The sequence below is a fragment of the Maylandia zebra genome, linkage group LG4 (assembly GCF_041146795.1).
Source record: "Maylandia zebra isolate NMK-2024a linkage group LG4, Mzebra_GT3a, whole genome shotgun sequence".
Classification (NCBI taxonomy): domain Eukaryota; kingdom Metazoa; phylum Chordata; class Actinopteri; order Cichliformes; family Cichlidae; genus Maylandia; species Maylandia zebra.
The window spans coordinates 34,035,937-34,060,823 of record NC_135170.1 but is presented as its reverse complement, the minus strand read 5'-3'; the positions used below and the strand labels follow the sequence as shown (position 1 = coordinate 34,060,823).

Genomic DNA, 24,887 nt, shown 5'->3' with positions numbered 1-24,887 from the left:
TTGTGCCAGAGGAAAAAAACATGAGGATGTGTGACACATGAAAACTAGCCACTTGTTTTGCTGCTGCTCTGAATTCTGAATTAATGTGCGTTTCTGAGGAAATGCTGACGAGAACGGGAGTTAACAGAGCTTGTACGCAATCGCTCTTTCTGCAGCCGGTTGAAGCGACCGATCGTCTCAGCAGGACTTGCATGATATCTCAGCTGTGACCTGACTGGCAAAACCAGAGGACTGTAAAGCAACAGGCGAATGTGGCAGTCATCCAGCGCGAGGGCTGAAAATTAAGTTCCTGGTTGACACGCAGCACGAGTTTGATCTGTTTCACCTGCTATTTCTGCTGTTTGTTTTATTTTAATGCCTCCATGCTGCCAGTCAGATAAGACCTTTGCCACTGAAGCTGTGACAGTACATCTGAAGCAGATCAGGTCGCCACACTGGTTTTGAATGATAATACTGCAGCGTCGTGTTTCACATCGATTCATTTTCAAAGAGAGTCGGTATTATTTTTTATTGATCGGCCTTTCTTTATAAACAAAGATGATATATAGGCTTAGTAATAGCGGGATTAAATTACATGGCCCGAAAATAAGCTGGATCGATAAGAAAAGTAATTTAGCACAATTCGGTTCAATTTGTTTGAGGAATCCTGCGCGCCCGAGTTAGCAGGTGAGGTGAAATGCCACAGACGGGACTGAGCCATCACTACAGACTTTGACTGTTTCCACCTTTTACATCATTTTTTCTTCCACGTTATCGGTGCAATCCGACGGCGGAAAGTTTGTCGACTTTGACTAGTCGACAGAAAAGTACTGATTCTGCAGGAATGTTGTATCACTTAACAGACAGTTTCAGCTGTTGATGAAACCCTCACATCATCATGTTCCAAGTGTGGGAGGATTGAAATTAACATAATGGAAGAGCAGAAACAGATTCTCCGTGGCGTCTAAACACATACTAACCAGGTGTATATGAATGCCGCGAGAACGAGCCGCTCTCCCCCTCCCCTGTCAGCGCGGCTAAACCAAATGCTGCCGCTCTCATTTGGGGCATTTGTTTGCCTGTGTGAGAAATAATGGCGGCGGGAGCAGGTGGAATATTGCTTCGGCAGCTAACCCATATGGATCGGAAAAGCCGCTTGCCAAGTCTAAACTCCACTTTTACAGGCACATCTGGAGCAGAATCTCCATATTAATTGCCAGTTAATGTGTTTACACACAACGAGGATTAATCCCTGAGAGAAGTTGCTTGACCCAGGTCACGCGGTCGGCGGGAGGGCGGTGTTTCGGGTTGAAAAGCAGCGGGGAGAGGTATGGCGCCAAATGTGCGGACAAAGGCACGTGCGTAAGATAATTCTATTCCAGCAGAAAGCCATCTGTCATGTGTAGCCTTTCTGTTATGTTGAGAGCATTTATGTCAATATCCTCCGATGGCTTCGAACAGCAGTAAAAGTTCACGCGGGGATTTATGAGGCTGTGATCACATGAGACGCTTTGTTGAACACACCTGCATTTTTGTTGTTTACTTTGGTTGTTTGGTTACAGCAGACAGAGGGTGGGCGGTGTTTAAGGATTTAGGGGCCCCGGAGCTGGACAGAAGCCCTGGAACACGGAAGGGATGACTGATATTTATCGCATTAGAGCTCCTTGCTGTGCTGCTTTCACCGAAGGCAGAACCAAAAAGCATTTGTGTGCGTGTGCATCTGACTTTATTAACTAGACCCTGAGAAAGAAACTCTAAAACAATCCAAGCAATAGTTTTGGTGATCGTAAATATGTAATTGCCACTCCCTTTTTGGTGATTGAGTATGGGGGGGAAAAGGGGCAAGGAGCCATTGTGCGCCACATTATAAAAGTTTAATGTGTGGAAATATGGTCTCTTTTTTTCTATATATGCATATCTATCTTTATAAGAATTTCAAAGTAGGGCTATTTCCCATTCCGCCTACAGCTTTAATGAAATAAATACAAATAAAGCCCAAAATTCCAAAAAGAGAGGATGTGCAATTTAATCCACAAAGTAATTCTTTCATATACATCAGGCGACACCTGAGCTGTCATCTCCCTCTCCTCATCCTCGAGATAGCCTCGGGTCTCTGAGGGTTTGGCTTAGCACGACCTCCTAATGAGAGATTTACTGTATGAAGATAATTATGGGGGGAAGCAACATCTTGCTCAGGCCCAATGATTAAGATAAGAGCACTTGGGTGCATATTCAAGCGGCACCCTCCTCCTCCTGACCTGTCACTCTGCCGAGGCTCTATTGGTCACAGACAATCAGCTGGAAAAACACCGAGGGCATGCCTATACGCATGGCGAGTGCAGACGCTCGGAAGCAAACAGAGCCGCACGCGCATTTTAGACTGCACCGGGAAGGACAAAAACAACGCAGAGCACACCGTGATATCGCTGCCATTTTATAAATCAGCCACCTGGGCGATTAAGGGAAAAATGAGTGAACAGAATCAGAAACGCGTGCTCTTGTTTATTGCTTTAGAGACTTAGCTGGCAAGGAGGCAACCATCGTGTGATGATGAGAGTGGCCCCTCTGGAGACGGCATTCGCACACTGGCAGAGGAGCTAATACAGACTTTCATTAGGATGCACACTTCAACACACTGTCATAGTATTTACAGTCTCACACTGGGGAAACAAATAAACTGCGTGATTAACAAGTTTTCCTGATGCCTGGCGCTTCGCTGTGTGCGCATTGGAGTGCCACCTCGCCGACTTAATGATTCTTAATGGTTTCTTAATGACTTCTTAATGACTTCATCAGGAAGATCCTGCAACAGCACATTCTGACAAGCGGGAGCCTCCCCTTGAGACCCAGGATCACACCGAAGCACTAACCCCTCTTCGGCTTTCTGCTAAAACAACACACACTTTAAATCTGCTTATCTGAGACGGCATCTTCGACTCGGGTGACGCGAGCTTTTGATCCGTGGTTAACTGTAGGCCTATGTGATACAATTTGATATGAAAGCGTGCGAGCTGATGTGTGGAAATGCACTAAAAGGCGAAAAGGGATGTCCAACTAGGTTGTGGGCAAATGCAGTCACATCAAACTAATCTCAGAACATTGGAGTGACATCTAGTGTTGTGTAACCAGAATTAAACTGCATTGTGCGAGGGTATCTAGGAAACCCATTTGGTAGCATTCGGTGTAAAGCTGCGACTGTGATGCAACACTGGGGGAAGCGGGAAGAAAACAAAAGGAACAGGAAATTCTCCAATTCCTAGAGATCCCGGTAATTGCAGAATTTCATTACTGCGGGACGTGCGGCGAGATGACACTCAACACTCCAGAGAGAGAAACAAGCAGCGTGTTGTTGAGCTGGTAACAAAGTGTGGTCAGCAGCAAAAAATTCCTCCAAGCATTTAATGACATAGAATTTTCTGGGTCACCTCAATGTCACCGAGCAACAAATAGTTTGGAGTGTGAAGTACATAGTGCCGGCCATCACAGATTGCCATGTCACTCTCAGCCAAGGAACACCAGTAAAGCCTCCAAATTACCACTACGCCTCTGAGTTTGGTGCTCAGAGCTCCCTCCATCGAAACCACGTTCAACGAGATCAAAAGTGTCATTCTAGTTTTTTAAAAGTCTTTTTTTTTTAATAAAACAAAAAGCTAAAAAGCTATTAAGGTAATTGTGATAATCAGTGTTTGTGAAAAAGGATATAAAAATAAGAAGAAAGTCCATATACTGCACGCACACACACATATACACACACACACACCACAACTGGTTAACAAATTGTATTAGCAGAGAAGCTTGACTGCATGGCAAATTACATCGCCCTGATGGATGTCCTCTTTACGGGTTGTAGAAGCAGGCTGAGGGGCCGTGGAGAGAGGATGAGGCTCTAGCCAAACACTCATAAAATGATGCATAGCCGGCCATGTGTCACCTATTGGCACAGGCTCGGCTATCTCGCCCAGATACCAATGCCCAAAACACAGAGAGACACTTGCTCCACTTAATCCATGGCAATCAGGAAGAAATGTGATTCAAATATTCCTCTTCCACTCCAGAAATGAATACATCAAGACCGTTTTAACCCCTCAAGTTCAGTTTTCTCTTCCTAAATTTATAAAAAAAAGTTTCCTAAAAAAAAAAAAAAAAAGTGTGTAATTTGGTAGTAATTATAGGTCAAAGTCTAAAGCAGTGCTACTGCAGCTCACCAAGTGCCGAAGGGGGCACCAAAACAGGCTAATGATCATCAATCATAATAATCATAATGATGAATTATTTAAATTCAAGATGAAGCGCAACTTCAATAGGCACAATTAGACCATTATACCAAGAACAAGACATACATAATTCATTGAAATAATGAAATAAATTATAGCCCCCCCCCCCAACAATCTCCCTGTGGTTTATGCCTATCCTGCTGCCAGCTATCATGACACACACACACACACGGAGGTTGTTGGTTAGACTCAAAAACAATGTAACCCAGTTTAGACAAACAGCACGTTTTTGCTTTTAGTTGTTTGTGTTTTCTTTTGTCTGAGATTATTAATGACATGCAGCCTCTCGCCTTTAGCAGCAGGATCCACAGGTGAGTCTCCCCAGCATGAAGGTTTCGAGCTCTTACAAGAACAATACCTGTATTTGTTCCTGACACAGAACCTTGGCTAAATCACCTTTCTACACCTCAGACGTTTGGGCCACACAGCAGCCATCCTGAGGTTGAGTTCTAAGCTCTGTCACATTTGTCTACATATCCTCCCGAACACTGAGAACCAAAACAAGTAAATAATTAATGAGTATTTACTCTCAGCTCACTCAAACTAGAGTGAATGCAGGCAGGCGACCTCCTCGCAACTCGGAAACAAAGAGTTTGGTGTCGGAGACCGACTTCGCAGGGCACCTGTTGAGAGGCAACGTCTCGCCATACAGTTGCGGTCCGACTCGGACTGACTGCAGTCGCTCTCAGACAGACTGGTCATCCAAATTAAATTAAATGCAAACAGATTGTGAAAATCAGCCGGAATCAGGCTGCCGCTGAGCGCAACTCGTCTGGATTCGTCTCTTCGCGATAGGGACTCTACTCTGGTTCTATTCTTATATAAAAGCCAGCTTGCTGAGTGCATATGTGAATCTCCATCCTTGCAGGAGCTCTGACACTGTTAGTGGAGGGATTTCTGTTTCAGATCTGAGACTCTAAATGCACACTGAGTGCAAGCAGTTAATGTGAATTTATGTGCATGTAGGCAGCAACACGTTCGCAACAGACAGCAATAGATTTTTGTGAACTTTGCTGATTTATCAGAGTTAATTACCTCACTAACTGCAAAATGACAGCAGACTGACTCAATAAGTCTCTGGCTTATTGTTGTTTTATTGCCGTCTTCATGCAGCAAAGTCTTTTTAGAGATGCTGCGGGTGGTCACAGACCTACTCTTCAAAACAACAAGATCACCTTTTGCAAGTTCCCTGCACATGGTCCTTGGTGTGACTCTAGCCATTTATCAAGCTGTTTATCAATTTGCAATCATCACTATTTACACCATTAATGTCTCCAAAATGATCATCATGGATCATACATGATGATGGAGCCTTTTAAGCTGCAGCGCTGTTGAAAATGCGACTAATAAATGACCGTGACAGCTGTGTAAAATGAAATAAGGGTCATGTGTCAGATTTTCATAGCCTAGTATTTTCAATATATCTGATAGCAGCATGTCTAAGATGAGTAAGAAACTATTACGTGCTTAACATTTTTTTTTTTAACCATAAGATATACGTGTAATTTATATTTTGATTTTGTTATGTAACTGGTCAGGCTTAATTTCTGGTCTGGTCAAACCTAGTCTAGCATAACAAGTTTATCTATATATCTATATATATCTATATATATCTATATATCTCTATATCTCTCTCTCTCTATATATATATATATCTATATATATATATATATATATAGATATATATATAGATATATATATAGATATAGATATATATATATATATCTATATATATATATATATATATATATCTATATATATAGATATATATATAGATATAGATATATATTCCCTTTAAGATCTATAATGTCACTCGTTGTGCCTTTGCTATATGGCAGGGGTCTCTGCAGTGTTGTACTTATATGATATGACCTTCCTCTAGAGACCTGGGAAACATTCTGTATCAATTAGACCACCGAGGCGTTTGAGGAGTCTCGCTGTGGAGAGTGCAGAGAAGAAGCCTGTGACATGCCTCCGCTGTGACGATCGACCACTTCCTCTGAAGCATCCAAACAACGTTTTGAGAGAGAATTAGAGCGATAGAAACAGTGGAGGATTTACTGCCGGTGGGATTTACTCCTTGTTCCAATTTGCAGGGGGATTACTCATTTTTTTCACCATTTATTTATTTTATTTCCAAATTCATTTCTACTTCACCTGAAGGAAAACAAAATATCGAGCCAAATGCATAAATAGTGTCAGAGTGAATAGATAATGACAGCAGGTCAAGTTGTGAGTGAGTCACGTCTTTCCTCCTGGAAGAAAGTGATTACTGTAACACAGAGCTGACAATCATGACCGAGATAATCCCATTTCTCACATGGAGCTCAAATTGTATTATGTCACATTGTGTTTTGCATATGCTATCAAAACCTGGATTTAGATATGAAAACTATCTGAAAAAAGTAAAAGTCTGAAGGAGGCGCGGAAAAAGAAAACATGCAGCCACAGGGCTGGCATGCAGGCATGTCACTTTGTCAAGCTGTTTTCTCAGAGAGCTTGATGGCTTCTCAAAGGCGGGAGGAAGAAAAAAGTGTTGCAAAGCATGGTATTCTCCAAGATGAACAGATGGCAGAGCCTAAGTGTGGAGATTTGTTTTATATCTCTATCCCATGTTGCTGCGCAGTAGATGTGGGCTTCCGTTTTCTTTTCCTCCTTCTTCAAATGTTATCTTACAGGATAACGGACACACGCAATGTTTAAGCTAATGAGGAGTGGGTGTTGCTTTGTCTTTCTCTTTATGTCGTCCCCTCTCTCCCACCAACACATCCTCTTGCTTTCCATTCTCCGTCAAACCCACGCTTGGAGCGGAAACCTATATGCCACACAATTATGCAACACAACTGGGAGTGCTGCTTGCAGACTGGGTGGCTGACTAAAAACACAGCAGACTGCAGAGTTTCTGCAGCTGCATTAACATCCTGTGAGTAACAGCGTTTAAAGGACACCAAGCACTGTCCACTGCCAGATACGTCAGCAATTAGCAGATACGTGGCTCAGAAGTATGTATCCTGCACTTTTTATCCAGTGCCACTATCGGAACAAATATTCCACTTCAGTACAACGCAAGAAGATCTAGCAAGCCATTGGCTATTGTCTGCTGGCTTAGCCTCTGGCAATGATGCCAAATATTTTGGGGCTTCCAGTGTAGAAAGCAAATATCCCGAAAAAGACCTCACATCTGTCTACCTGCACGCAACCAACCCCACAATACTTGGACTAAAAACAGACTGCAAACAGAACTCTTGTTACTCGCCTACAGATATAAAGATGTTTAAAAATATGCATGTTAAACAATATTGTGTGCAACTTTAAAAGTGAGTTACCTGTCCACAGTACGCTGACATTATGCTATAAAATGATTAAAAAGGTTTTGACATATAACTGGAAAGTGTAACCACAGCAAAGATGTTGGCAGCTAGATTTGATATTTTTTATTCCTTCATTTTTTAAAGTGTACTTCCTGTAATCTACAACAATTGTTTCATACTGTAACAAATATCAAAGTATAGGGGTGGATAAATGATCTAGAAGTTACTGTAACACTGTCAGCTGTCTGTATAACTGCTATTTCAGCCTTCCTGTTGTAATTCCCATAAACACTTTATCATTGTAAATTATAGCAATGCACTGTAGTCACTCTGTGTGTCACCACCTCTGTGTCTCATTTTGTCACTACTTCTTGCACCACATGGTAAAAAAATTCAGCACAATGCATTTTTATCAGCCACCCTGAAGGTGAACACTGGCTGGATGTGACCACGCTACAGTGGTCTCAGTCAGGGTAGACCTTTGTTATGTTAGCTACATGTAAAATACTGGTGGCAGTCAGTGGTACCACTTAGCCTCCTAGTAGATCGTCGCATTGTTCTCATAGCATTCACAAGATTTTCAGCGAACTTGACCAGCGACCTCTGACCTTGAAGTCAAGGTCCCTGAGATTTCAACTCATCCAAGACTTTTAGTAGCTACACCTGTGGCATCAATTTCAAGCTCCTAAGTTGTTTCGTTCTTGAGTTCTTGCATTTACAAACTTGTCAAACGTGTCTATGTCGCCTGCCCGGCAGCAACACGGCTGAGGGGTGAAAACATTCTCAGTTATTCAGTCACTGAATGCACCACACAATACTTCAAAATTAAGAATTTCAACTTAAACACCTTTGCACACATTAAATCCAGAGCTGTTCATAATCTGAGCAACAACTTGGTTTACTTAAATATTTAAACTGATCAATAATTTCACATTGTTTGCTAAATGAGGTAGTTTAGCAAACAATGGGAAAAATAATGGGAAAAAAGAGCTACAATAAAAGAGACAGAAGAAAATTAAAGTACTAAGAGTTCCGTATAAAATAAAAACCTGATTTTTTTTTAAATGTTTCTTAGCTGCAGGAAACAAGATTTAATGCACTTTGAGACGCCAGATGCAAAACTTAATTTTTGGTCAAAAATAACAAAAATAAGGTTCTTGCTGTTGGTGAGGGAGGTGATGTAATGACTGATGCTCTCAAGACCAAACACAGGAACCTCAGCTTTGCCAGGATTAACAGGGAGAAAATGTAAAAACATTCAGTTATTAATGGCTGTAAAGCATTCATCAAGGTTAGAGAGGCTGTTTATGTCGTTTATGCAAAAACTGCAATAAATGAACAATATTGGTAATTACCCAAAGCATTTTTTAATATCCATAATGGCTGATCCACCAGTATGCATTTCAAATTTACAATATTACAAAAAAGCAGAAAACATAGTACAACATATATATATATATATATATATTTTTTTTTTAAATTAAGATGCAAAATTACAGTTATTTCCTTACATCCTGCACTGAAAAATTTAATTTAAGTAGATGAATGTTATGCTTGATTAATTTCTGACGTCTCAGAGAAGTATAGAGCTTCAAAATTGGGTTTTAAAAATGCAAATTCAGCACATCATTCACCTAATAAACAGCAACATCGGCTTTTTGCTTTGTGTATATACTACATACATATATATTGAGAGAGAGAGAGAAAGAGGGATTCTCAGTTACAACAACAGTAGTTGAGGAATGACTGGAATAAATTGACCAGTGTTCTTTATAAGATGTTTTACAAGCAAATGGTAAATGCTTAATGTGTGTAAAGGTTAGAATTATAAATGTGACATTCTAAATGGCAGCACGGTGTCACCTAATACTGCTGCATTCATTTCAGAGTAGAGCTTAGCATGATGTACTTCCAGCAATCGACACCTAACCCAGGCGAGCTGCATTCGAGAGGTGGAGGATAAACCGGTTTGATTTGGGTAACAGCATGTTCTTCCCTCCTTATCTTACTCTAAACAAGGATCACAGCATTTTAATCCTTCTAATTATTTTGTTTAATAACGTGTACAGTAATGAGCAGTCTCAGTACGGCAACAGGGGACAATAACTGCAGACTCTGAACACTGTTACATTTTTCACTTATTATTGTTGACTTATTATATTTGACTTACATATTAAAGAGCGTCCTTGGAAACGGAAGAAATGCCTTTTGCTCTAATTTTTCCAATTTCTCCAAAGTGAATATGAGCTGGTTCATTTAGCTGTTTAGTCATAGCAACAGGAATTTACAATCACACCAAGGCTGCACCTGAAAGGCTTAATCAAAAATAAGACGATAATGAAAGCACTGCTAACAGCCACAATACCTCGTCCTCTAATGTCAACCTCAGGTGCGCAGACAATGTTTCGACCGGTTTAATCAAACTCAGAGTGTTGACTCCTTCGGTCTAGATCCTGAAGATAACACTTCTGAAAATCAGGAGCACCAATTGTACCAAACGCTCTTTCAATCTCTTTCCAGAAACCTTGAAAACTACTTGTTGGAAATGAACACGAAGCTCCCACAATTCAGCAAGTTTTCAGAGACGATCAAAACTGAAAACATAAATGGCGCTTGTGCTCAGCTTCATGTGTTGTTTGACTGTAGACGAGCCAGCGCTCAGTAAAAGTGACAGGAGATGTGAGGTGTTGTGACTCCTCACCTGCCACCAAAACCTCTACTCCGGCAGAATGACAAAACACAAGCCCTCAAATGCCCGCAGGACAACGTAACTACTTTTGAGTCAAACTTTAGTTCCACAGACTTGTCTCTTCCTATTCTGTGAAATCAATGTGATTGCAAACCAACTAAATATTAACATTAACGAAGAACACTTGTAAACATATACTAAAGACCAAAGCAGGAAGCCTGTGAGGCTCCAAACGCTACCAGAGCGAAAGAGGAAGAAGCCAAACACATTCCCCGCATCCTTCCACCCGGGAGATCAGCCTTTGCACCTGTGACCAGGTAAACTTTCCACACAGTCGTTAATGGACACAGCGGCTGTTGTTTACTGAAGACTCCCCGCAGAGGAGACTAGCTGACCCATGTCTGCAACCGGTGAGTGGTACAAATGGCAAACATCTCTTGGAGTCATTATTTATGCAGGAATGCCCTTGGGAGTCTTTGCACTTGTTTACACAGTCATGGCACAGTCCATTCATGACGGCTCCGAGTAAATGAGCCGCTTGCTACCAATTTGTCCTGGACGACGAAGCTTTGGGGCTCTACTACCCACGGTTACTTTGACGCCGGCGTGTGTGTGTGTGTGTGTGTCGGGGTATGGAAAAGAGGTTAACGCAGCACTGCTGTGCTGTTGGGAACCGACCCGGAACTACGGACACAAAAGTCCCAAGGGTATTAGGAAGCACAGTGTCACATTTGGAAATAAATGAGAGAAGGGTTTTTTTCAAGAAGAACGCCACGGACTTTCACCTTTGAAATGGGCTGTTTGTTTGCCCGAGGACGGGGACAGTGGTCAAAGTTAGTGAGCACCGCCTTTCACATAAAACCAGAACCAAGGCAGGAGTTTTATGGAGGTTGAACTCAAAGGCAAAGTAAAGAAAAAGTGAGTGCGGCACGATGTCGGGGAACCGGTGTAACTTTGCTTACAATAAAAGTGACAAGAGCGGTGTGTGCGTGGCAGAGATAGAGATAGGAATGGCGGTGTTACGTTATTTTTCTTTTAAAAGAAACTGTATTAAAACAGTCGTTTTAGCAGAAAGATGGCTTCCTTTGAGGTGTAGATACCTTCATATGTAGCTGCACTTAAGTACAACAAATGCGCAGATGTCCAGTCAAAGACATAAAACCATCAGTATCTGCGTTAAATTGTTATTTAAAACCACGGCTATGGGCTTAAAGTTTAGGCTGTCGTCTAATGATGTATACACACAAAAATAATACTGTGGACTAACAAGCACAAAGTTTTACATGTACTTAACCAAAGGCTAAATGAACAAGTTTAATGAAGCAAAGTGGAGGCATATTGTACTGATGACCTCATGCATTCTGCAGTAATGAGAAACCAACATAATCATTTTGTTCTCAAACTTTTTCCCGTGCTGTCACACGAAACAATTAAACAGAAAACCGTTAAACAGAACGCGACGTCAAAACGCGAACCTCCTCCGACTCTATTAATAACATAAAGGCATCAAACGCGGCTCAAACGTGTTCAAAAGCGTTTTTAAAGATGCTCCACCCCCGAGTGACGATGCGTGCGCGTTTTTACTTTGAGTCTAAATTTGCGTGCGTTCGATTTGTGGTTGAAAAAGACACAAAGAACCAAAGGGAACGAATTCAATTAAGCGTAAAGTACTGAAGGCTAAATGACTCCCCCTATAGTTCTCAGGATTTCATCCAGCGAAACAGCAAAAAGGGGAAGAAATGTGTTTAACAGGGAGGCAGAGCGGCTGAGAGAGAGAGAGGGGAAAGAAGCGATGGGATAATTTAACAAGCTTCCTCCTAAACCACTCCAAAACCTCCAGAGTTTAATTGCTGGGAGGCAACATTATCCCTAGCAACACTGTGTCTGTCTCTTGGCTGGGATTCGGTGGGTACCTGCTGTATCCACTCCCCGCACAATACAGCGCCCACTGAGCCATATAATCCTCTCAGGCCCTCCTCTTCTGGAGAACCACATTCAATCTCTTTGTGACACGGGAAAATCTCCTCTTCTCCATTTTTTGTCAAGGTACGTGCTTCAAATAAGTCCAATCAGTAGGTGCCGTTATGTGTGCACAATGCTACGGGGAGCCGCAGAGGAAGGGAAAACAGAAAGGAAGAGTTAAATAAAAAGACGTTTGATTTGCCGCTGTGAAATTTGGGGCTACTTTCCATTCCTCTGCGGAGCTCCCTGGAGCAGCCATATTTCTGTTTATGTTTAAATGTGAATCAGTCAGATGGGCTGTTGGGTTCCTGCTGAATCATCCCACTCTCCCCTCAGAAAGCAGGAGGTTACTTTTGAACCAGCTGTGCCTTGTAGGAGAAAACAAGAAACCGACGCCACTTTCTTCCCGACTCCTCTTTCAAGTTGCCCTTGAAAAGAAAATTACGACAACGCCTTTGATGCAACGCAGACATGCTTCGACATATTCACCATAAGTGCAGACACAAACTACATTATCATTCCAATGAGTTTGTTCGGATGTCTTTTAAGCGTCTGAGTATTGCACAAGCCGGCGAGAGAAAGGTTGTTTTGTTTTTTTAACAGAACATGGAAACGGTGGCTCATTACGCGAAATGGCAAAAGAAGAAAAATGGTTCTTCGCTGTCCACTGGCTTGTGACTTAAGTCAATATAGCACTTGGAGACCTGCGAGAGTGTTTTTAATGAAAACATGTGGTACGTAATGAGAAATTATAAAGGTGGCGTTCCGAAGAACATTTCTATGATTTATTAATTTTAACAAATGACGACCTTTACTTTCCAGATTTGGTTCCCCATGAGCAAATGTAACTTTAAGGCACAAACGCTCATTCTTTTTCCTTTATTGTATATTTTCTGATTAATTTCCAGATGATGACAGCGGCATATAATCCATTTTATGCCTAAATATAGCTTTGCATCTTTTGTTTGCTACACATGTGAAAATGTTGCATTTGTGTTCAAGAAATCATCCTACCTGTCAAAGAGGGTGGAGCTCGGAGGTGTCGGTAAGAGGAGAAATCACTTGTTGTTGCACAACAGAAGTCCACTCGTTATACCAGTCGCTTACTGCAACAAAATAAACAGGCACAGTTAGATCTGGTGATCATTGGTAACATCCTTTATATTTGAGCCCATAAATGTAACTGAAGCTTGTGTAGAAATAATGCGTGTGCAGATGCTGCTCAGTTATTGTCCTTTTACTTTATATGGACCCATAACTAACCAGAGAAAGGTCAGAAAAGCTTAATTGCTCTGGGTGGAGTTAATTGCTTTGCTACCAGTTCGAATAAATAAACTAAAAGAAATTAATAAATAAATCATCACAGCTTTCCTATTCTGCCTTTGGCTCTCAGCCCCAAGACCAATGTACCCACTTAACATGAAAATATGAAACATGTAGCTGACTCTTTCCTCTTACAAGTGTTTAAAGTCGCAGGTTTTTATTTAGAAAATTAATGGTAAATAATGTGGGATTGATATATTGTTTACCTTCCTCTATCCCATGGACAACAAACAAAAGAGGGAATGACAAAGCGAGGCGTGCTCGTGATAATTTTGCAACATTTCTCTGAGCTCTGAGGATTCAGATGCACACACACTCGAGAAACAGAATATTTCCACATTTCCCCACAAACTTTCCTCACCAAATGATCGGCTGTAAAAAGAAGAAGAACGAGAGGTTGCTAAGGATGGGATAAAGTATCTGCACTCGGCATCTGCAGCTTTAATGCAGCTGTTCGCATCCTTAAAAAGATCCAACGCTGCTGCAGGAAATAAGACAGTGAGGTGGAAGGTTAGCTTGTAATCCATAACACATAGTTGAGGGTGGCCACGCTGGCATCGATTCCTTGTGAAAATTGTAATGGGCCTTGGCTCGAGCAGCACAACCCAACAAATACAACCGCGAGGCTTCGGCTCATTTGTAGTCAGGCCACGGAGGTCGTTTCTGAAATGTTTGTCAAAAACGTGGTCAGCTGCTCAGCTCCCACTCGCCGCTCTGTTTTTGCAGAATTTGCAGCATGTGATGGCCGCAGCGCTAAGCCAACACGGCGAGCGTTTTAAGGAACGTTAGATGATATAAATTGTCAGTAATGAGGCACAGGGGACGGCATCCGTGACCTGAAGAGGTCGGCCATAACGTTCTGCCTCGCAGCTGAATAAAATGCATCCTGAGCGCAATTTAACAGCCTTAACATGAGCAGGTACATACGGAGAGACAAGCAGAGGTCCGAGAGGGCGCTGCGCTAGTCGCAGAGGTCACGCGCAAAACAACAACGATACACAAACACTGCTGACAAGGGGAAAATGTGACGACTGAGTGCTGTAAAATGTATGAAGAAATGGATGGAAGGGTCATTTTACTGAGCAGCGCCATTAACATCGCTGCCCTTGTCTGAAATTAAGCTCGGATCAGTCACTCACACGCGTGCGCGCGCACGCACGATCGCACAAAGAGCAGCAGTTTTTACATTTCTCCTCTTTTCGCCCTCGCAGAAGGAGAGGTCGACATTTTAACTGCAGCGGCGAGGAGATGGCTTCCTTTCACCTTGACGGGCATATAATGAACATTTTTCATTTTGAGCTTAGCTTCACTTACAGAGTCAGTCAGCTATTTTCTCTTCCAACCCTTTTTTTTTCTCCCTTCCTGACATTTTCCTCTGTGGTTTTGCCAGGATGATCTTCACAGTAAATTTGTGCCCCTTTTAAAGAAATAGGTTACATTTCTGTTGATTTCTTTTCTTTCCGTTTTTTTTAACCCCACAGAGCTCATTTCCATAAAGGTCCCTGTACAACACAAACAGGCCTGCTGTAAAGCATGAGACACAAACAATATGCTAATCACACCTTTTTCAATTAGAACCTGGATATCTATGAAATCCATATTATTGCTTATTTATTTAGCCTTTTGTAAATAAATAAATGGGATTTTTGAAACGACAACATCAACAAAAAAATATATGTCTGTGCTTATGAAGTACGTACGGTAGGTTAGGAAGGGAAAAACACCAGTGCACAGAAGCACACAGAGAGATTAGTGAAGGTGCATGAAAAAAGGCATAAACGAGACAGTTTGCAGATTGACAGACTTCTGCACAAAGACACCGCTCTCACTGTAGCTTTACACTGTGTCCTGCTACAACAACAGCACTGTGCTGTGTATAATATAAACTCGATGCATAATAATCAGCCGTTTCATTGTAATGATTCTGTTATTTTAGCGCTCATAGTGCTCCACAAGCAGTTCATTACTGCTAAATATAACTTTACGTTGACTGTCCATGTGGCCCGTCCTGAATTATGAGACAATATCAGTAGTGGTGTGCGATACTGCATATTTTGGTATCGATCCGAGTAAATATGGGCCAATATCGCCGATACCGATGCCGATACCGATACCCGTCAATAAATAAGGTGGATGTGCCATTGAATTGCTAAAACTCAATTAATTTTCATGACCTTGAGTGATTTTTGTGATGTTTCCTTTTTATTATTAAATAGTTAAAACCCAGGACATAATTAGGACAAAGTTTATAATTAAATAGAAAATGAATTATATCAATTTTTATTAGAAAAATCTGAAATAAAAAGTGCACGCAAACCAGTAAAGAAATTAAAACAAACAAGTACTGTTGAGAAACTATAATACAAAAATTACAATTAAAATTCTCAACAACAAAAACAACTGGTGAAAATATAAATAATATGTAAACAACTTAACAACCTTCAAAGCCTCTGAGTCATGTGACGGCGCAACATCTAAACACAAGGGGAGGGGGGAGCAAAGTGTGCCTGCTCTGCGCCGACACAGGAGCGGCGAGTCCGGCGCCCTGGCTGTTTCGTTGTCACCGAAACCACAGCATTGCAAATGTGATACCCACTAATGTGTGATCACATTTATGTGAATTAATTTAAGTAATTTCACTTTCAATGTAAGTGATATTTCCATTTGGAAATGCCCTAAATAACTACAGTAATTGTAACAGGAAACTTGGTAACTACCCTGGGATATTTGTAGTGGACGCTTCATTTTTATACCAATAGGTGGCAGTGTGAGACCATGGTTTGGCCTGTTGTTAGCAGCCTGAAGCGCATGCTCCGCGCTGTTTTCTCATAATGGCGGAGTATTCAGGAAACGGCAAGCCACGTCTCCCTGTCTGATCATTTCTTTCCTGTTTACAGGTTCGTATCGTGCCCGAAATAGAATATAATAGCAATCACATCCATTATATAGCATAGACTAACCATTACGGTTGGAAAGTGAAAGCGTACAACATTGTGTAGTACAGTAAATTACACTTTTGTAAGTATTTGTTTACGGCTTTAGCAGCATGCTAAGGTTAGCATGTTAGTTTGGGTCGCACACCTCCTATGCTCTGTGATATTAGTGATCGGCTCCACCGTTATCCTGTATTGTTTTAGTATCTTGTTTCTGCCATAAAGTGTTTCCGTGAATTCAGTGCACATGTCAAGATGGTGCTGATTATACCATTCTTTCAAGCTATTTGAGATTTATAGATTTGTCTTGTTGGAATTCATTTTGAACCAAGTCTTACAAGAAAATTGGTCATGTTTATAACATTGGAATGTGTTATGGAGAATGTGTGTGTGAGCTATGTTAAGAATAAGTAAATACACAGTTGTAATACTGTAAAAGTAATGAAAGGAGTGCATAATTGTGAATTTGAATAAATAATGGCGGAGTATTCAGGAAACGGCAAGCCACGTCTCCCTGTCTGATCATTTCTTTCCTGTTTACAGGACACATATATAGCTGTCTACAGGTGCTGCCACCCGGTACCTGTAACACAAACAAGAGCGGCACTTAAAGTAAAGAAGCGATCTCTCCAGGCTAGTATCGATCCGATACCGATGCAGACTTGGTATCGATACAATCGATATTTGGATTGATCCGCCCACCACTAAATATCAGCTTTTTGAAATGCACGCTTGCAGGAACGCAGTTTTTAACAGTTTAATGACCGTGATGAAAAGGAAGCCGGGCTGGAGGCGATGGCATCGATAGCTAAATCCTAACACTGCTGTAGTGCCATCCAAAAAAACTGAAAAGCCCACTGTCACGTCTGCTGAGGGAGACAGCGTCAGAAGACGGCGGCAGAGTGAGCTGAAGGACGAAAAGTGAGCCTGCACAAAGCTATAAACAAAAGCAAATTTAGACTGAGAGAAACAAAAACCTAAACCCGGGTAAACTAAGCATTACATATCACCTGAACCCTGGAAACATGTGGAGTGGTGGGGGCAGAGGACACGCAGACAACCCCACGAGGAGCAAAGGAAAACACACACAATGAAAACGGAGGGTAATGAGGGAAAACGTAACAAAAGGGAAACACAGCTGAACCTAATCTGATGCATGAGACAGGGAGGAAGCAAAACACAACACTCTAACACGGGACTGTCAAAATAAAACAGGAAACACATGAACGTAGAAACCAGGATGACTAGACGTAACGCAGCACACAGGGGAGGCATATTAACAACACCCAAAGACTAGAAATCACCCAAAATACCGAAGGATAACTACATGAGCTAAAAATACAGACTAAACCACGAGAAACCACTAAATGACAGAACATTAAATAATCAAACCAGACCCAGGACCGTGACACCCACCCATATTAAACATCCACAATAATCAAGGCCTGAACACAAAACAAAAAAATACAAAGGTATTAATATAAACTTGCCATATTATTCTTATTACTAATAGTTGTACACTCCTAATTTTGTTCGAGCTGTGTGAAAATATTTCCTGTCATTTAAGATGAACAAAATCACCACAAAGATGGAAAAACAAGCACAAACAAACCACAAAGACAGTAGCTTATATTATAAACGACCCAGCCCACCTTGAGGAAATACAGTTCACTGGTGGGACTGTGCATCCCGACACCATCAAATACCTCCGTTCTGTCACAGAGATACGAGTTATCCTGGGAGCAATTAAATAATAAGTGATAACAGCTTGTGTCCAGTTTAGCAGCTCTCTGTCATTAGTCTCCTTGTCATTCACATTTTTCCCTCGTCTTCATTCACTGCTTGGCTCTGCTAAGGCGCTAAAAACTACTTTTTTTGGTTCACAATATTAATCCTGCACACTGAAAAAAATGACGCTTATAGTGTCTTTAAATGTGAAGCTAAGGGCCGCTTTACAGGGGAAGTGAGGAGCATCTAACTATTGCCATAAACCCGGTGCGTCACGGCACCGGCGCCAAAGGACACCTTGTGCCTGTCTGCGAGATGCCAGCGGCTTTGACAAAACAGCACTATTTTACACCCTGGGAACGAGAGCAGGCTGGATCGCGAAACGTTCTGGTTCAGTGAAAACTCATTGCATGCATCTTATAACCTCAATTAGAGAAAGAAATGAGAAAAGAGCAAACCCCTCCATACCCGAGAGAACATACAAAAATGATTAATTATCCTCAAACTCAAACTGTAAACTCTTATAACGATTTCAGGACCAAAAATGCTAAATGCACCGACGTAACAAAAACAAGTCTGTGCAGAAAAACCCTGACTTGTATTCAAAAGGCAAAGCGAGGGCCACGCGTAGCACACACTCCCGTGCACACATTTGGCCACACAGGGGGGGGCTGGCAGGGTGCATTCCAAGACAGCTGGTGAAAAGCGGGCGCGCTCTGGCTGCTAGAAGGAGCAGATTCAGGTGACATCTGTGCCTCCTGTTGCAGCGCAATAGTAGAAACACTAAAAGTGAATTACAACATTAATGATAGTACTCTGCAAGCTGTCGTTCCATATTACGCATCCATTATTCCTTGCATGGGTACTCAAAGGCATCGTGAAGGAATAGGACCGTCCCTCCCGCCCCGCCCGCCACCCACCTCGCTGTGAAAAGGAGCAGTTTATGAAAGGATTGTTGGTTTATGGAGTAGCACCTTCTCCTGCTACTCCACATCACCACATGGCATGGTGCTGACTGGGTGACTGATTCCCTCTCTCTCCATTTCCATCCATCACTTCATCTTTCGAGCAAGCACCCTCCCACCTCTGACCCCACCCCCCTCACGGCACTGTCGCTGCTATTTCAAACAACATTTGTTTGATCTTGCCGCCCTCTACAGTTGAATGAAATCAATCTGGGAGAGATGTCATGTGTGAGCAGAAATGATTGGCCACAAGAATACCATGTATTGGAGAACATGGACCCCGTGCCCTCTTCCTCACAGGCTGGGTGACGCATGGGTGCAGGCGAACACACGGAGTGGCCGGCGCATGCCTGATAGGCATCACACAGACATCTCAGAGCTGTCACCCATCCCCAGACTTTCAATAACTTCAAATCCCCTGAAAACTTGGAGAATAAAGGCAGAGTCGATCACTCATAGCTCCCCTTCTTCTCTTCAGGGAAATAACAGCTGAAGGAGAAAAACAAAGTCAGGATCCCATCCTCTCCAGCAGAAAAGCACTAACATCCCCGGAGGACATGGGGAGAACACTTCTTTCATCATTCCCGTTAAGACACAATAAAAAAAAGATTCATTTAAGATGTTGTGACATAAATAGAAGGTATGAGCCAGCTCTATGGGAGGATCAATGGTAATCAAAGGTGGATTTTTAAGAATAAAGAAAGCCAGATGAGAAAGTAAAGTCGGAGGTGGCGATTGTATCGCCAACACGGCGACGCGGCGCTAATGCCGGCCTACGCATTTCTATAGGAGTATTTGTGTGATTTAGATTTGGGCCATGTAGGATCGCGGGTGCTCCCTGCACATCCAACCACAGCTCTGCGCCGCTCACTGTGCCTGTGATTTCTTCATTCAGGAGAGAGTGCCACAAAATGTGTTGTACTTGAAGTGTTTTACAATTACCAGCTGATTATATCAGCCGCATTAGCATATTAAAAGGAAGACTACTTGAACACACAGATAATGTCTGAGTGTTGAAAATAATTTCCCCACTCATTATCAACGGCAGGCACTGAGCTCTGGGAAAGGAAATGTCGATAAATACCCGTAAAGCTTTACTGTGTAAATAACAACAATTACGCAGAAATTAGATCAGGCTGTGCTGGTGAAAAGGGAGATAATTCTAATTAAAAACGTGCATATATCTGGGCAAGAAAGCATAAAGCTTTGAATCCATCTATAGGAGTGAATTATTATTCGCTCAAGTGTGGAAAACTTTTGAGCTGTTCACAAGCTGTCACTAAACCAAATCATTACACCATTTTCTCCCCCCGCCCCCCCAAGCAGCCTTCAGTTTTGCTTCAGACTTATTCAGAAAGTGCAGTGTTCCCATCACAGTAAAAAGCACAGATAGAACATCAATACTTAATAAAAATAATGACTTTATGTGCAAAGTAATTAAATAACAACTGCAAACTTGTGCAGCCTTTATATGATGTGTTTATCCCCCTGAAGCTTTAACTGTGAAACATTGTTAAGGTGGACTGCTCACGCTTTGATTTTGAAAAGCGGGCGGGTTAGGCGGCACACTGGTGCAGTGGTTAGCACCATCTCCTCACGGCAGGAAGGTGCTGGGCTCCAACTGCAGTTTGCATCATCTCTCTGTGTCTGAAGACATGCATGGGGTTAACAGGTGTCTCTAAATTGGCTGTAGGTTTAATGTAAGCATGAACGTGTGTGCGTTAGCCCGTGCTCCACTGACGGTCTGTTCAGGGTGTCCCCACCCCCTCAATCTATGACAGCTGGGACTCTGGATAGGTGGAAGGAAATTTATGGCTGGATTAATGGATTCTACTTCTTTAAAGCACTGCTAACTTGTGATCAACTAACTGTACGGTTATTCTCTGTGACAGGTTTTTAAAGCTATGGCCTGACCTAATATTTCCTTCTGTATTTACCTGCCAAGGTGATGGTACTGCATGAGACAAGTGCCTTTGTTTGGCTATCTGTCCACCTCTGTGTGAGCAAAATCTACCAAGCTGAAACCGGGTGGAGCGTTAGAGCGCGGGGAAGGGAAGAAGCCATTAAGATTTGGTGGAGATCTGGGTGACTTCCCTCTAAAACTGTGAGATAGGGCACTGGATTGGCCTCGGTGGAGGACTCGCTCTCAATTTTCTCTCTCTAACCCAACTTTAAAATGTCCTGGTTTACCTGAACAACATGAAAAAGATAAGTAGCTGAAAGCAGCGAGCGTTTGCCGTTGTTGCTTCATAAATGACATGCAGAACTACTTGTTTTTTGACATCAAATATGCATGTAAATGTTGATGTCTCTCAGCATCACTGTGACTGCAACAGTGCCCTTTTTCTTTACCCAGATATATTACCACGATTACGAACCCTGCCTATGAATATTTGACGTGATTGCACAACATACTGCAGGAGATCTCAGATGCAGTAGAAGGTAGACCGAGATGATGATTGGCACTGGCTAATTAAAATCCCAGGCAGGACTTTTTTTGTGTAAAAATATGCAATGATTTATATGAATGACATATCGGTGGTTTTCTGTCAGAGACGGGAAAGAAATTCCTGCCTTTTGATGTAAAATAAAATAGAATAAAAAGTCTTTGTCGTGTCTCGTTTCATGACTGGAATCCTGCATTCTCACGCTGGAGCTCTGTCCTCTGTCGTTGAGCAGCTGAAAGTGCACGTGGATGGGAAGGAGACTGAATGTCATGTAATTCATCAGGGTCCCTGTTTTAGTTCATAGTGCTGTCAAAGAGTTTTCATAAGCAAAAATCTCAGCACTGGGAGGAGAAATTTTGAAGTTATTAACATTTCCAAACGACCGTCGCAGCCTCCCTGCATATATGCTGTGGTCATTTTGTGATGTTTTACACCTTTGAAGTCTTTTGATGCCTTCAAGAGTTGAGAAATATTTAGTTTGACAATGGTAGGTAGATTTCTTCCCACTTTTTTTCCCCCTGAATTCCACCACCACCGGCACTGTTAATCAATACACACTTTTCTTGCCCTTTTCCTCCTCCGTACACATATCTCCCTGTCTGACCAAACTGGCAAATTTGTGCTCTTAATCAGCTTGCCTGCCTTGTCTCTTCACTGGAGGCTGGCGACACGCTTCCCTTCCCCCTTAATTCCCCGGCTCTCAACAGACAGGCACACTGATTAACATGCACGCCCAGGTAGGAGCTCCCTCCAACACAACCCCGCTGCCCACCATTATCCCCGCTACTCAATAGCACCCATCTCAATGCACATCTGTCGAGCTGCCGCATCCACACTCCTTAATTAGCTTTACAACTTTCCCCTCCACTCCTGGATAGAAAATAAGGGATAAATTTGTGGCCGGCGCACAGATAAAACGAGGGAGGGAGAGCGGGAGACAAAGAGGGAGGAAGACATATGCTGAATACTGAGATGGAAGATGAAATGGACTGTGCGTTCGAGAAAGGTGGCGGCGTCCGACGAGATTCACATCAATTCCCATCGTGCCCGTGCTGCGGCGTCACCAGGAAACCCTGTCCGCCTTGCTTCTGTGCTACTGTGCCTAAACCCGGAGGATATTTCCCCATCAGCATGTGCCTTATCTTATCGCTCCAACATCGATTCCCCCTTTGCGCCTTTTGAGTTGCTCCTCATAGACTGCTTCAAAGCTGCTCAGACTCCCCTTTGATTCTCATCCCCCTCCTCCGCTGTCACCACCGTCGTCTGCCCCAACGCCAGCAATGAAGGTGGTGTTTCTTACATTCGAGTTGGTGCTGCGGTTGATGCTAATCCACTACACCAGCACGGTGTTTGTCTGCAGCTTGGGGGGGAAAAAAAAACAAAGAAGTAGGCAGTGAGGAAGAAGAGGCATCCAATTAATATGAAATTGTCTCCAGAAGTCAATAAGGTTTTAGTTCCACTTGAGTGTGTCTAAATACGCAGAGTAAGGCTAATTATAATCCCATGGAGTATTTATACTATTTACGCTTTGCCCCTGTCATTACGACAGGCTGTAATCCCGTTGTGAGCATGTGCTGATGAGCCTTATGCCAGTTGCCAAAAATACTTAAGCTCGTTTCCCATTCCTGAAGGCACAGGCAACTATGTTATGCGCAAACAATGTGAAATTAATCACCGTTACTATGGTGATGAGCATCGAACAATATCATAATCTGTGCTGCCATCAAGAATGTAGTTTCAATCCAGAGGGGCAAAGGTTGCTGTGGAAAGAAGAACAATGAGCTATTTTAGTCAATCTGCTATTCCACGTACATGGCAGCTTCATTAGAACTACCCACTGCGTGCATAACCTTCTGCAGGCCTCCTACCAATCGTCTCCAGTATTAGAAATACTAATCTCCTATGTGTATTTCACCCTCCATCCTTCCTTCCATCCAGCAATTATGCCCCCCGCCATCAAAAGCCATCAAAACAGTAATTTCACTTTTTCACAGGCAGGCTTTTCACATTTCCTTCCGTGAAAGGTCTGAATCATCCCCTTATCTCCATGGCTATTACACAGTGTGCATGAGAGTGAAAACAATGGGTTTGCCGTGATGAGATCATGGCACTTCATTTCTCCGAGGCCACTCCGGTAGACACAAAGACAATCTACCAGCAGCAAGGAGGACGGGGACGGTGAGGGCCACAGGATTTCTCGGTCACTGAGCGCAGGGCTGTGAGGCAGGTCATCCCCAGTAATAAGAGAGGGAAGAAAACGGAGAGGAAGAGGAGGGGGGGAAAAATGTGATGGCAGTCGTGGTGAAGGGTCTCACAGCCTCAGCGGAGGCTTTTGAGGCCCTGAAACCAAGGTCAGTGGCTGGAACTCAGACTCGAATCCTTTATTCCTACTTGTGTACGGAAACTCTCGAAGGACTGAGCGGTGCTGCTGCTGGATGAGCCCTGTGCTGTTTGTGAGGTGGAGACTTGCAGAGACAGAGAAAGAAGGAGCGAGAGCTCGTCTGAAGAGGACATGGCAGAGTGAAGTGACAGGCCTGGGGATGGAGGAAGAGGCTGGAGTTGCAGGAAAAGACAAGCTCACTAGTGACTAAAGCAGCAGGTCTGAGATCCACAGTCCCTGCACTCTCTCTCTCTCTTTTGGCTGGAGCCAGCTCATGTACTCCAATTCTTCCTAATCTGTCATCATTCCAGAGTTCATACTGAAAGCCCAGGAGAACATCCTGTGGTGTGAAAAAGTGTTTTCCCATCAAGCACATTTAAATATTAGACAAAGATAATACAAGTCAACACAAAATGCAGTTTCTAAATGAAGGTGTTTGAAATTCAGGAGTAAAAGAAAAAAGTGATTGCCCCCTAAACCTAATAACTGGTTGGGCCACCTTAGCAGCAACACTGCAATCATTTGTGATAACTAGCAAGTCTAGTCTTTCACAGTGCTGTGGAGGAATTTTAGCCCACTAATCTTTGTAGGATTGCTGTTATTCTGCCATGTTGGAGGAGTTTTCAAGCGTGCACCGCTTTTTTAAGGTCATGTCACAGCGTTTCAATCGCCTTTGGAGCCTAGGCCGATCCAAAGTCCTCATTTTGTTTTTCTTAAGCCATTCAGAGGTGGACTCGCTGGTGTGTTTTGGATTATTGTCCTGGTGCAGAACCCAGGTGTGCTTCAGCTTGAGGTCACAAACAGATGGCTGGACATTCTCCTTCAGAATTCATGGTTCCATTGACCACAGCGAGTCTTCCAGGTCCTGAGGCAGCAAAATAGCCCCAAACCATCAC

The 24,887-nt window shown here is 42.7% G+C and overlaps 1 protein-coding gene across 4 annotated transcripts in view; it reads right to left on the bottom strand.

Annotated features, from left to right (window-relative positions):
- The window catches only part of LOC101487767 (RNA binding protein fox-1 homolog 3), a 431,072-nt gene that overhangs the window by 323,674 nt on the left and 82,511 nt on the right, over positions 1–24,887 (bottom strand). For all 4 annotated transcript variants that reach the window (XM_076883451.1, XM_012920561.3, XM_076883450.1 and 1 more), the window contains one exon: positions 13,230–13,321. The gene's annotated coding sequence lies outside the window, so the exon portion shown is untranslated. The remainder of the gene's footprint in view (positions 1–13,229; positions 13,322–24,887) is intronic.